This window comes from Cyrtonyx montezumae, unplaced genomic scaffold (genome assembly GCF_038088225.1).
Source record: "Cyrtonyx montezumae isolate F1298 unplaced genomic scaffold, pur_monq_1.0 scaffold_23, whole genome shotgun sequence".
In the NCBI taxonomy this organism is placed as follows: Eukaryota; Metazoa; Chordata; class Aves; order Galliformes; family Odontophoridae; genus Cyrtonyx; species Cyrtonyx montezumae.
The window spans coordinates 5,146,918-5,161,629 of record NW_027071970.1 but is presented as its reverse complement, the minus strand read 5'-3'; the positions used below and the strand labels follow the sequence as shown (position 1 = coordinate 5,161,629).

The 14,712-nt window shown below is 41.6% G+C and overlaps 2 protein-coding genes across 2 annotated transcripts in view; both read left to right on the top strand.

Annotated features, from left to right (window-relative positions):
- ZNRF3 (zinc and ring finger 3) overlaps positions 1-14,712 on the top strand; it is a 71,040-nt gene that overhangs the window by 876 nt on the left and 55,452 nt on the right. The window lies entirely within an intron of this gene.
- The window catches only part of CCDC117 (coiled-coil domain containing 117), a 40,252-nt gene that overhangs the window by 21,390 nt on the left and 4,150 nt on the right, over positions 1-14,712 (top strand). The gene's annotated exons all lie outside the window — the stretch shown is intronic.

The following is a 14,712-nucleotide window of genomic DNA, read 5'->3' as shown; positions in this document are numbered from 1 at the left end:
GTACCTATGGATATGCATTTGTATATCATAGAATGGTTCGAGTTGAAGGGACCCCCAGAGGCCATCTGCTCCCACTGCCAGCGGTGCACAGGGACACCCACAGCTCCATCAGTGCTCACAGCCCCATCCCCTGACCGTGGGTGTCTGCAGGGATGGGGCACCACCACCTCTCAGTGCACCCTGTACCAGTGCCTCACTGCCCTCATTCTAAACTACTTTTTCCTTGTATCTAATCTAAATCTCTTTCCGTTTGAAGCCATTTCCCCTTGAGCCATCACAACTGACCCTCCTAAAGAGTGTGTCTCCCTCTGTCTCTATATACGTGTTCAGAGAAAACTCTAGTGCCTCATAAGCTCTAAAGCCACAGAAGGTGATTCTCAAAATAAGATTTTTATTCTTTTAAAGTAAAGAATACCACTTTTTTGTGCACGTTCTTTCAGAGTTTCTGCTGCGAGGCTTTCTTGTAAAAAAATTCACTTGCAGGCAAACGAGTTGTGAGGACAAGCTGCTGGGGAGCATTCTTGTTTATTCTTCCAGAGAAAATAGGGATGGAACAATTAATTTATGTTTCTGACATTGTTTAAAAGGTAATGCTGGAAGAAGCTGAAATTGATACTGACATTCTCTGTCCTTTTGGTCCATTGTCAAATCATTCATGTTTCACTCAACACTGTATCTATGGGGAAATCAAGAGCCTGATGTGTTGCTGTGTTGGTATTAAGGACAGAACAGAGGCCGTTCTTTGATGGCATATTGGGGCTCTGAGCACCTGATGGAGCTGTGGGTGTCCCTGTGAGCTGCAGGGAGTGGGACCCGGTGCCCTCAGGAGTCCCTTCCAATCAAACCATTCTATGGTGATTCTGTGACAATGATTTTCATTCTGTGGCTTTTCACTAAGGCTGTGTATTTATGGACCCTATGAATCTGTTGGGTTGGGTCATCATTTAAAGTTCACTATGAAGTTTAGCAAGAAGTTGTGCAGCTGATGGCCCTAGGAGCACTTCAGCAGTGGCCAGTGGTACTTCAGTTCAGCAATCTTCTCTTGGCCCCAACCATTTTGCCAATGCACCCAGCTCTTTCAAATTAAAATGCGTTTTTCATTAAAGTGAAATATTAGAAATTCTTGAAAATCAGCCACACATTAAAGAATGAATCAAAGGAACTGTGGTTTTGAGACTATACAAAGACTTACTTTTGTTTATGTTAATAGCATCAATTACTCATTAGTGTTGAAAGTCTCCGAACAACAGTAACAACAAAAAACAACTTAAGAAACAATGAACTTTCAGCTTTTGATAGGTCATCTGTTCAGTCTCTGGCTGGTTATTGGTCAGATTCCTATCCAGCAGTGGTATGCTATTACATTGTTTCTCGTGTTGTGATGACCAAATCTTCTTAGGGTCAAGTGCCTACCAGAATAACTCTTCAGAGAGATGAAATGTTGCTGTACGTTCTTTAATGTGGCCACAGTTTGTATTCAGCAAACCAGGTTGCTGTGTCAGCTGCCCTCACGTTGCTGGAAGGTCTGACTGCCCCGGTGCTATGGGTGTGCTGGCATACGGTGTGCTTCTCAGGGCCGTGTCCTGGTGTTAGGATGGCTGAGGTTGGGGGTGATTGGCAAAACAAGACTTTGTTGAAACCTCTGAAATGAAATATTGCTTTAAAACAAATGATGACCAGTGAGTTCCTTCTGGTTGAGACTTCTTGCAGCACTTGGACTAAAAGCTCAGATGTAGTTCTGTGCTGAATTAGGTGCTATGTGACCACAGGCTTACAGTACTAGGGCAGTGACACTGATGTGAGCAGCAGTGTCTTTTTTGCTTGGAGAGGGATTATATACCTTAATTCTGCTTGTACTGAGCAAGCCTCATAGAATGATGGAAACGTTGTGAGTCAGAAGGGACCCCCAAAGCCATATGCTCCCACTGCCTGCAGTGCACAGGAGCACCCACAGCTCCCTCAGTGCTCATAGCCCAGTCCTCTGATGGTGGGTGTCTGCAGGGATGGGGCTCCACTGCCTCTCTGGGCAACCCATGCCAGTGGCTCCCTTCATTGTAGAAACTATTTTTTATGTTCAATTCCAATCTCCCATCTAAGTTTGAAACCATTTCCATTAGGAGGTGCCCAAGGCCAGGCTGGATGAAGCCCTGGGCAGCCTGATCTGGGTTGCTAGTTGGAGGGGAACTGTTAGGTCAGGGCTTGAAGTGGTGATGGAGCACCTGGTGAAGGGATGCAGCTGGCCCAGGGAGCAAGGGTGCATTGTTTGCACCTGTGCTCCCCACATGAGCAGAAGGGGTGGAGCCATTCTGGGCTCATATAAGGCCAGCCACTGATGGGAGAGCATCTCTGAGACCTGGGCTGCTTCCTGAGAGGAGTGCTGCTCTGCTTAGGTAGAGAGCTCCTCCATCAGGTGGGTGAGTTCAGTTCTTTCTGTATCAGACTATTGGCCTATCTGTGGTGCGTAGTTTGCTTAGTATCACTGAGAACCTGCTGGAAACAAACTTACTTCCTTGTGGAGCTCCAATGTATTTTCTTTTTAAGAGATGCATCATGAGGGAAAGGTTTTTGGAATATTGTTCTTGGTTTTGCTTGTGTACAAAAGTTCAGATTTTGGTTGATTTCTTTCTGCTTGAAAACCTCTGCAGGAAAGTAATGAGTCTATGTAGCCATTGAACAGAAGTGATATGTGGGTTATGTAATAATCTCTAGTTGTGTACACCTTCTGTGTTCAAAGGGTAACACTGTGGGGGGAACAAGCATAGTGGGTTTTTTGTTTTGCTCTTTTAAACTCCAAGAGGAAAACAGGAGTAGGGTGCTTCTCAGCTTCTTGCAGCTGTCTCTTGTAGCAGTGCCTTTGCACGTCTTTTCATCTTGCTGTTGCAGAAGATAGGGGAGCTTAGAATTGGGCTACGATGCTATGTGAACCTGTTCCCTCCTTCAGACTGCCTCCCACCCCTTATTTACTTGAGTAACTTTTAATCTTTCCTCTGTTTTCTCAACAAGCAAAAATAGCTAAATTGTCAGGTAGGCTTTGCACTCTGAAGTGCTGGCAGTGTTTCTCACAGAGCTGAGAGCAGCAACTGGAAATAACTGTGTGGATATGTAGATGTCTGGCAATAATCAGAGGAGACTGAGTCAAGGGAATGTTTGTGTCCCTTGGGAGTAGAAAATTTTTTATTTTATTTAATGTTGCTGCTTTGTGAGCAGGCAGGTTGAGTTTCTTCTTGTGCCTGAAGGCCTTTCAAACTCAGGAAGTGGAATTATTTGTGGCATTGAGTCACCATTTTGGATGTTTTCTTTGCTAGTTACTCTCAGACAATGAATACACCTGTGATAGGCTTTCTGTTAGTTCCATGCCTTAAGTGTGATGCTCAGACTTCCAGTCATGATCTCAAGGATGTTGGGGCAATATATTTCTCTGGTAAAACTGAATTCCTCACATCTATTTTTGGTTTTCATTGGTGTTGTGTTCTTGGAGTGCCATGTTCTGATGCTGAGCAGTCACTGAAATAGTGCTAAGAATGAGATGAGGGGGGAGAGCTGTTGAGCCCTTACTCTGTTGCTTCAATCTGATATGTAGGTGAGAGACCTGGAACCTGTTTTGTCTTATATGAAGATTGCCTGGGTCCCATGCTCTCCTGCTGCCTGTTAGGTTCTGTGCTGTGAGAGAGAGAGATTTCAGCTCATGGAATGAGTAACCATGGGTATTGGGTGCACCTCTAGGAGACAGCCGACCAAACTGTTTTGCTTTGATTGTCTGTGCCCTTATGCTGTTGTCTTGACACTGGGTCTGTCTTGTCCCTGTGAGCTCCAGTCTAGTTATGTCAATGCTCGCTTGCTTAAGCTTTGTGGGCATGTTGTTCTCCTTCTGTCAAATGATTTACTTTGTCTTTCATATCTTCTCAAGAAGATGAAAATAGTATAAGACTGAAATTCATGAAGAGTTTTAGGGGCTGATAACTTAAACTGTAGACCTGTAATACATGAGGCCTTGGAGCCCAAAGACACCTGTGTAAACTGTTTCTAAATGGATCTAAGGCTATAGTCAATACATGTTTCTAGGTGTTACTACCAGGGTACAAAATTCAATGAGGAGTTGGTGTTTCAAGAGGAAACTCTGATGTCTGCAGTACTGTCTCTGAGCAGTACTGGATGGAATCCTTCTACCATAGCCACGATGGCACTCGAGGCTGAGGCTGTCCTTGAGGTCAAGGCAGGAGACATAGCATGAGAAAAACAGGTAAAAGGTATCTAAATATGGAGAAAAATGTGTAACAGTGCAGAAAGCACTGATGTTGACCTTAAAGGAATGAGAGTAAAGATGGCTAGGGAGGTGAGCTTACAATCTAGGTCTTGAATTGAGGCCAACTGGTGCAAGTCTTGTTTGCTTCTCCACTTTATTCCTTACCTTCATCTAGATAAGGCTGTCTGTGGTAGTTCAGATAAGCTTTCACTGAACTATGTGGCAAAGTTTTCACAGATTAAGGTTGATGCTATTGCAAGCCATACCCTTGGTGGAATTATGCCCTCTGCTTCTCTCATGTACTCCTGTTGCTCATTCAAGAGTTGTCACTAGGAAAAAAAAATCCCAGAGGAGAGACTTAAAAATTGTTAAACTTGGAGCTGCTTAGATAAGTCTTTTCATTTATATATACTTATATAGATCCAGTCTTAATATGAATATAATGGTCTAGATATGATTAGTCTGCTTTGCAGTGTTACCAGCCCTTGTGGCTAGCTGTGCCCCGCGGATAGGATTGGCATATGCTCACCCTGAGCACGTGTTGGATGGACAGAGTAACTTCGTTTTTAATTGCTTTGTCCATGAAGGACTTCCGAAATGGCCCTGGGTGAAGCGGGTAGAGGTCATGATTTGGTGCAGTTGAATGTGATAAGAAAGAAACACAGGCAAGTTTGCTCTAAGTGAATCTTATAGGAAAGTCTTGAATAGTTGTATAAAACCATTGATTAGCATACATAGTAATTTTCTTCCAGTTTATACCATCTTGTGGTGGAGCATGTATTTAAAAATGCTCCCTTTTTTATTACAGTCTTCCAGTCCTTGTTTTGGCGTTTCAAAGTGAGGCCCTTCTGGACTAAAATAACTTTCACAAGCATAGTTTTTCAAAGTGTGAATGCTTTCAAGAGGCCAGCATCTTCTTGGTTAAGGAGAGGTGACATCTGGAGGCAGCAGTCTCTTGTATCCTCTGTGAGATTTCTTTACCCAGCTATGGAAGTGGTATGTGTATTTGCATTAATACTTAATGCACTAAAAGTGCTCCATTTAGGGAGTGTTAATATTTAACTTGTACATAGCATCTCTTCTTTTGGACGTCTATGCCTTACTGTGTGAGTGTGGTCAGATCAGAGGTGGTTGTGCCTACGTATGGAGACAGAATGAATGCAAGCTGGATGTTTGGCCTCATTTCTCATGCTTCGTGACTTGATGGGAGAGCTCTTCACATTAAAGCAGATTGGTGAAAGAAGAGATTGTTTCTTAAAAAACAAAACAATGTTTTTGAAATTGCTGTAACAGCAATGTGAGATTTAAAAATATATGTGCATTTTTCTTGACTATTTGACACTTGAACCAGACATGACCAGGAAAGTGTGATTTTTTTTTTTTAATACATCCAGTAGAGACCATTGAAATGTGTACTTTACTGCACTTACACCACTGGTGGAGCTATGTTTATGTTGGGATTGAGTAGCAGTGCTCAGGAAGAAAGGGTTCTAGTGCCTTGGAGTGTCTCTTCACAGTGATGAGCTGCTATCATTCTTTATTTCCTTTTCATGCTTCTTTAAAAGACTTCTGTTGTTGCATTTGGCTTTAAGATGAAAAACCAGTTTACAAAGGTTGATTAGGTGCCTGTTATGTTCCAGACACAAGTACGCCCTTAAATATGCAGCTTAATATATGCAGACTCTGTAGGCTTCCCAGACACATGTTGTTCTGTACATTGATTTTCATTGTTTTCTAATGCTGATGGCAGCTTAATCTTTGTTGTTTTCTGGAGCTGAAGCTGTTTTATTTTGTATCATTATCAGTAGTCAAGCAAGCTGAAGCCTTGGTGAGGATGTGTGGAACGAAGGGGCATATTTGAGAGTCAGCAGTCATGGTTGGAGTGCAACTGTTTAATTAGCTGTACAGGCACGAGTGTTGCAAGTATGTGCCTCCTGCTGTGAATTTATTGCATGTGCTTGGTAAGCAACTTTCAAATGCTTCTGATTGTAGTGTTTGAAAAAATTGCTTTTAAATCAGGAAAGACCCTAGTTTGCACAGTTTCTGCCAACATCTGTTTTCCTAATTTGAGCCTTTTGATACTTAACTGTTGTAAAACAAAAATAAGTAGTAATTTTGAGTGGGAGAAATCCTTTATTTCTCGCTCTGCTTCTGCCCCCCCCCCCCCCCCCCCCAGAGGAGGAAAGATGCTAGGATAACTTTTCAACAAATTCACCCTCAGAACTGAAGGTTTCCAACCTTAAACAGAGTAAAGCGTGCATTTGGTGGAGTGACTTGGAATTATAGGAACTGTTCTGTCCCTTCTTGGACATGAATGGGCCAGTTCTCCTGAAAGTCTGTACTTGGTGGGGAGGAATCTATTTTAAAGGCTGTGATTTATTTCTTTTCTGTGGAGACTGTCCTTGAAGACTTATAGACTCTTACTTGAGCCTGGCTACATGATGGTAGCTGCAGTTGAGCCCTGGCAGGTTTTTCCAGAATAATACTAATGATGAAATCTGTATCTCTTGGGTAAAATGTGACTGTTATACACATAGTGTGCCTGTTATGCAGAGCAGTGCTCTGTTCCTTCTCCACTTAGGTTTTCTCTCTCCTTGCTGGCTTTGGGAGGTAAGGGTGGAGGTTAGGATGCTCAGTGTAGCATTTGCTGGCTTTTATTTAGGACAGATGTGCATTGTCTAAAGCCCATAGATGTGTATGCTGCAATATGAAAACACTTTTTTCAAAGATTTACATCCTAGTGTTGTTTTACAAGGATTCAGTTTACTCTCTTACTTGTTTTGTGTTTATTTAGAAGCAGATGCTGTCTTGCATGCCCTGATGATGGGGAGATGACCACCTGATGGATGCCAAGCTGGCAGACATCATATGTGGTGTGTAGCAAGGCTGAGAGGTGAATTTGTGAAGCAGAGCCAGGCAGTGCTGGTGAGTTCAGTTCTTAATAGTAGTCAAGGGTTAGAGAGCTGTTTTTAGTCAGAGGCAAGGTATCCCCAGTCTGCTAGTTGGCAGTGTCCTGCTTGTTTCAAAGGTAGTAGTTGTTCATCCCTGAACTGCACTGAGAAGACATTGAGGATTAGTTAACATAAATCACACCTTGAGCATTTTTTACTTCTGCTATTTGAGAAAGCCCTGTTGCCAGAGCTGTTCCTTCCTTATCACACTTTTTTCAGTGTATTCTTCAGTGTTTTGATTCTAAGAGTTTAGAGATATTTGAAGTACAGTGATAGGACTGCTGCGGCACACTGGTGTAAACTTCTGAATATACACAAAATACATATGGTGGAGATGCCTCTGGGAGCTGTCTCTCTAAACAGAAGAAGTTAAAGATAGGAGTTTCCTTTCATCTATCCCTCTTGTCATTTTCAGACAACTATGGGAAGATTCAGAAGACTTGATCTTTCAGACTGCTTTAGTATTAAGTGTCTCTGATGTGGATCACAGCCAGTATGTTTGCTCATATGTGTGATGTATGCATTATGATAAAATTGAAGTAGCACAAGGATGAAGCTAGGAGAATCTGTTTTTTAAAACTACGCAAGTGCTTTTTTCCAGATCTTAGATAGAAGCATGCCTGGAGCCTAGAGATACTTCAACTATGCAAGCAATACGGGAAGCAGCTATTGTCATTGTCAGATCTGAAGTGTCCTGAAAGAGTTAAGCTCTAATTAGCTCACTCATAAGGTATTTAATATCCTTATTAAACTCAACTGCTGGTTTACTTTTTTTTCTTCTTACGGTGAATAAAATTTCTTGAAGAGCTGAGCCTCTGCTTCTCAGATCAGAGGCTCACATGTTGAAGCTGGCAGTGCTAGAGGCTAGTTCCTATCTGTGTGACAGCATTTTTAATTTAACAGGACCGGCTTTGATGTGCTTGAATATTTATAGGAAGCTTCAGATCACTGCAGTGTATGTTCTTTTTAACTGGAGCAGAAGTTCCTCCTCATACAACAAACTTTGATTCTCTGTTTATTCTAGGATCCCTTTTGGATTTGCAGTTGTCTGAGAGGTTTTGTGTAACAAAAAATACAACTTAGGTGGGGGAGAAACCACTTGATTTCCCTTCAAGTTTCTGCAGTCTGGGGTTAGTCTGGTGACTGCATCTTAGCTCCTTGTTTCAGCTGAACTACTGCTAGTGACATTGGGGGACTGATCTAGTGAAACTGAACTTAAGCAAAATGCAGTTGTCATGCAACATTCTCCCGTTATCTCTGGGAGCTTCCCTGTGTCTGCAGGGGATCAGGCTTGAGATGGGTTCAGGTCAGAGGGCCCTCCTCAGAAGGACACAAAGATGTCTCAATCACTGAATGGCTGAGGATGGAGGGGACCTCAGGGATTCCCCCCCAGCTCCATCCCATCCCTGCCATGGGCTGGCTGTCCCCAGCTCAGGCTGCCCAGGGCCCATCCATGGCCTCAGGCACCTCCAGGGATGGGGCACCCACAGCTCTGAGCAGCAGTGCCAGGACCTCAGTGCCACCTGAGTGAGGAATTTTTTCCTGACATACAATTCCATCTCCCCTCTTTTAGTTTGAACTCAGCCCCCCGTGTCCTATCACTGTCAGACTGAGTAAAAAGTTGCTCCCTTCCTGATTCTGAGTGCCCTGCGAGTGCTGCAGTGAGGTTTCCCTGTGGAGCCTTCTCTTCTCAAAGCTGAACAGCCCAGCTCCTTCAGCCTTTCTGCCCAGGAGAGGTGCTCCAGCCCTTTGATCATCTTCGTGGCCCTCCTCTGGACCTACTCCAACAGAAATAACAAGAGTAAGAGCTTTCAAATCACTTTGTGGCTTAAAGAGGAACTGAAAATTTGAGGTTAAGCTCTCAGTGGGAGCTGATCAGAAATTATGGGGAGGGGAAAGAAGTTTTAGGTGGAATTTGCCATTTTTAAAAAATGAACTATTCCACTCAGATGGTTTGGCTTATGTGGAAATCTGTTCATGCTCAGACAGGGATCTTAAAAAAGATACCCAATGGGTCAACTATCAGCTATGAGCTATACTTCTCACCTTTCTTTGCCTGGGCAGCTTGCCAGGCATGCTGTCTCTGATTTGGAGACCTTCCAGCACCAGGAGGTGGGTTCTGTCGGAACTGGCACGGTAAGGCCTTTCAAAGACAGGAATGTGGGGTTTTTGTCACTTTCACTAGTTTTGGTATCTTAGCAAGGCATGATTGTGGTTGGAATCTTTCCCTTGATTATGCCAGAAGAGGAAGTGTCTATGTCATATGAAAGCGCTTCTCAGACTAGCTATTCCAGTAAGTGACTTTCCTCCTTTTTTTTCCTGCTGTGTTTCTGTTCTTTCTGCTTTATCTTTTTCATTATCTTTTTCACTTTCTGTAGTGTGTATCATGTGGACTGCTTTATCGTTCTTACTTCTTCCAGAGAAATCCTTATCATGGTCAACTGGGGCATGGAATCATAGAATAGAATCACAGAATTATAGAGTATCCTAAGTTGGAAGGGAAAACAAAACAGTGTTTTATTTCCTAGAGTTTTCCATGTGGATGCCAACAGTTGAGGCAGATCTCTCTAGTTTGCTCTGCTTTGTTGGTTTTTTGCAAAGTTTTGTGTGTTTCATCTCTTATGGCCATGTAACTATAACTTTTCATAATGGTTAATTTGGAACTTGGTTATCTATTTTTTTATCAAGTAAAAAAAAAGTCCTTTCAGTAATGGTAGCTTCTTATGTATGTTGTTGTGAACTTAGACATGCATTAATCTTTTCCAGTCTAGGACATATCTGCTGTAGATGCTCTTGTTGGTAGGGCCTATTCTAATTCAGCAATTGATTTCAATTATGTCACTCACTACATAGCTAGATAGTGACAGGAAATGACCACTGGAGAAGAGTGATTGATTAGTCCCACTGCATTTGTGCCTTTTTTGATGCAAGTAATTTGCTCAAAAAGTATTGCTTCTCTTATTAGGGGATTTCCACAAGGGAATAAGGACCCCTGACTTAATGTAGGGCTTCTGAAATACATGAGCAAACAGAATAATGCTATGCAAAGATTTTGGTACTGCTTCTTGTAGAAGGGAAGAGTCTGCTTATGGTATCTGGAAGTACAAATTAGCACAATTTCAAGAGAAGAGCTGATCAAAATGTGAAGCAGCTGTGTAGTGTCTTAAGGAAGTTGTTTGTTCATGTTCTGCTAAAGCTGATGTGAAGACATCTAAATTGTGTGGCTGCTGAAATACATTTTTGGTGCTTGTCTAAGGATGGATGTGAATGACTTTGCTTTTTGTGGCATCTTTGTGAGACAGAAAATCTTTGGAAGTATGGGATTATTCAGTGCTTTTGTCTTTGAGAAGGGTTTATCTAAAGATTGCATATTGGTTTTAGTTTGCTTTTGGTAGAACTTTGGTAATAATGTAATAGAAAGCTGATACTATTGGTGTAAGGCTATGTTGAAGTGAATTTCCCCCTCAGCTCTGGCATATGGTACATTGTAATCAAAAGGAGTTAAAGAATTCAAAGGAAACAGAATGCAACTTATGTGTGATGTTTGACTGACTCTGCAATGCTTTCCTCATTGTTAATGTTCTGTAGCTGAGACAGCATCTCCTTACCCTTGTTCAGGGGCCTGCTGTTTTCTCCTCGTGGCTCCTTGCTGTTTTCTCCTCGTGGTGACCTTGCCCGAAGTCATCAACACTAAGGAGAGGCTGCTGAAAGAGTCCAAATCCTCTTAGGACTTCTGACACGTGATACCCTCTGATGTAAAGGATGGGACAAGGAATGGGATTCTCTAAGACTGCATTTCCTTGCTCATTTCCTGACTTTATCAAAAGTGGTTTGAAATCACACCAAGTGTTCAAGACTGGATAGACTTAAACTCTTGTGCTAAGAAGATGCTCTGTAGAGGAGTGCGTGGTCAGTTGTGACTGACCACAATGTCTTAAGGTGCAGCTTTCATGGTAAAGAAGGTCTGTCAGGGAAGGATTATTATAGTGCTTGTAGCAGAGACCTTGATCCTGTCAGCATCCCTACTTAGTTATTGGCACAAATGAGAACTGTTTTTATTGTTCCTTGTTTCTCCAGTTTCCAAGTCTGCTTCCCCAGTGAATATATTTTTCAGTGATGTTTTATGGTCTGAAGTCATTGATAAACACATATGCAGGCAGTGGCTGGAGCCATTGTGGCTGAGCCATTGAGTCTTCAGCTTTATAGTCTTCTCAGATTACTCAGATGGTTGTACTCTTTTAAGTGAGCTAAGCAGCATGTGCTGCACTTGACAAATGTTACTCAACCTATGTTTAGAGAAGGCATGGGCTTTGGAAAATTTTTCAACTTTGGAAGGGGCTACTTCCATCTGATGGAGGATATTGAGCATCTCCTATTATTAGAGCAAAATTGTTTGGAAATCATATTTGCATAGAGCTTTTTTCTGTAATTTCACTATATTAAAATTTTAGCTGTTTTCAAAGCAAGATTGTATCAAGCTTTTGACCCCTTTGATAAGAATGGTTTTTTTCTTACACAATGCATTTGATCAGCTCTGCTTCAACTATTCATATTTAGTGATCATTAATTTTATAGTTTCATTTTTGCATAATGATATAATCATCTGCAGGTCAACAGGCTATCAGATAGTTGCTGTCTTGGTATTTGCAGATGTGTCGCCTTAGGAAAAAATTTATATATAAATTAGATTCTCTAATATTTTTCCCAATGAAGTTGTAGATTTCAGTGGGTTGATAATAAGCTTATTAATATTTCTTGTATATCTCATAAGTACTCCTTTTAAGTAATCCACAAGCTGCAGGTTTCAGCCTTCTGTTGGGGACTGTGGTAGGGCAAGGGAAAATGGTTTTAAAGCTAGAAGAGGGGAGATTGGGTGTAAGGAAGAAGTTTACACTGAGGTTGTTGAGGCACTGGCACAGGATGCACAGAGGTGGTGGTGCCCTGTCCCTGCAGGCATCTAAGGTCCTTTGGACTAGGTTACACTGCCCTGGAAGCTGAAGTATATATTTCAGCAGTGCTGCTAGATCTCAAAATCTAGTGATTATAAAGTTATTCCAGATAAAACTGTACATTCTTCAAAACAAAATATGTAAATGAATGTAATACCTACTGGAGATGAATACTGATCACAGTCTTGAAGCAGTACAAGTCTGATGTTGGTAGTTTCTTAGGAATGGTTGAGAAAAATAGCACAGATTCTGAATATACATCAAGAGAAGATTGTAGGGAAGAAAACTTCACTTTCATTTTCTGAGAAGAATGCTATAAAGAGACACTTCTTAGAATAAAGCAGGCCTCAAGCAGTCACTGGGTGTAGATCCGAACAGCTGGAGAATACCCTTGTAGCACTTTTCCTACCTTTAGTGGCAACTTTGCTCTATGGAAAAGCCCATGAACTTATGAAAGAGTAATTTAATCTTAGTGTCAGCACTGTAGTGTGGCATGCCCGTGCCCAAATGTAGCTTTTGTTTTTCTCAGCACAGAGTATCATTTCTTGGTTTGAAAGGTAATCTACATGTGAATTTCTAATTCACTGTAGTTTGTGCAAAACACCACAAATCCTGTCTTAAAGAGGGGGCAATGGTTTTATTTACATAGGCAAAATGAGGCCAAGGCTAGAATGTAATAATTGGAAAAATCTCTAGAAATGAATTTCATTTTCATAAATACGATGTAGATGCTTTTTAGAAGTGCAGGCTTTTACTACGTTTTCCTAGCAAAAGCTGTGAGATGACTGTTAGCAGTGAGCTGCATGAATTAATGGAAGATGAATGAAATGGGTCAGAATGGAACCTATGCTCTGCTTTGTTATAGGTGAGTGTATGTTGCCTGTTTAAAGGAATCATAGTGGTTTGAGTTGAAGGGATTGCACAGCTCCATCAGTGCTCAGAGCCCTGAAGCATGGTGTCAATCAGTGGCTTCTGTTCTGTCCTTAATAGCAACACCTGATGCAACAGAACATCTGCCTCCTGATGGATGAGGTTTGAAAAGGAATGGAATCTGGTAAAACTGATAGTGGTAGAGAATGCTGAGAAAATGGAGATCAGAATTTGTAATAGTGATTAGTATATGGGGGAGAAGAAATCAGATGTGGCCTTCTGCAGCAGAGATGTGCCCTGATTTCTTCTTCTGAGCCTTGATTGATACTGAGTTATCATCAGATAAGAGGTGGAGCTGTTGCTGCTCTTGAAAAGCTATGTGAACTTGCTTACACTGTTTCTAAAACAATTCCTACGCAGGCCAACAAACACTGTTATGTCCTTAAACCTATCTTTTTTTTTTGCCTTTATAAAGGACTTATTAGAGTGCATCTAGGTGAAGAACTGCAGATCTGACACGAGTAGTATGCAAAGCAGAATCCTGTTATATGAGCCAAGAACATGACTTCCTAAACAAAGGTTCAGCCCATATGTATGTGGTGCACTGCCTGTTTGAACTGTGGGAGTGTTGCAGCCTTAGCTTTCTTCTGATTGTGACATGGTATGAAAATAAAACTTTAATAAATCAAAACTATGTCCCTCCAGATATGTGTTCCCATCTCCACTGTGTGGGAGAACTGGGGAAGATGGGGAATTTGGACTACTTGAATATCTGCTTCTAAAGTACACTTAAAAATAAACTATATAAAGGAAGAAGCCCATATCAGAGGGCTTTCATGAATAGACCTGTGGTGGACATCTTTGCCTTAACTTAAATTGGACTCCAATAGTTTTTTGTCATGCAGTAATAATTATAGATTAGTGGATGCTGCAGTATGTGAGCGGATGTTCTGATCCAGTGCCCATCTTTGCAGAGTGAATGAATGATGGGTTTCTGCATGTTGTCTTTTTCTAGAGCCACAGTACTAAATATTCAAATTTGTGTGGAAAGTCTGAATTAAGATTTAGTTTCTGATATATGACAGCAGTCTTGTTATTGTTCTACTGTGATTGAGCAGGCAGCATAAATGGTTTATTTCTTCCATGCTGAGAATCTGAAATCCAACATGTGTGGATGTTTTTGCAGAGAGCTTTTTACTTGAGAGGATCTAATCTTGAACTCAAATTCTTGATACAGAATGTATTGGAGCAGACAGTATTTTTGGGTAACAACTTCAAGGAGTTGGATGTCTTAGTCTTCATTTAGACTTGTGGTTCTGTAGAATGATATATCTGCAAGTGTTTCCCATGACCAGTGGAGTAGAAAATGGGGAAAAAAAATGCTAAGCCTGTAGTTCAGAGTTCTTTGTATAATTGATCTTAGTGTGCAAGGGGGGAAACTGGTTTGTTTTGAATGGAGATGCTTTTTATCTTGAGCAGGGCATATGTGATGCCAGCTAGTTGCTTTCTATATATCTGACCATAGATGTGTAGTGAGATAACTGAGAAGTGTCTTGTGTGTGATGCTCCATAATTGTTTTTAGTGTGATGTCTCGTCTCTGGTCATTTGTGATGGGAGAAGTCTAAAAAGACACAGAAGGGAAAAGCCAAGGTGCTGTGGGACCTTGACACTCTTGCCAACCCTGTGTGTGTCAGTTGC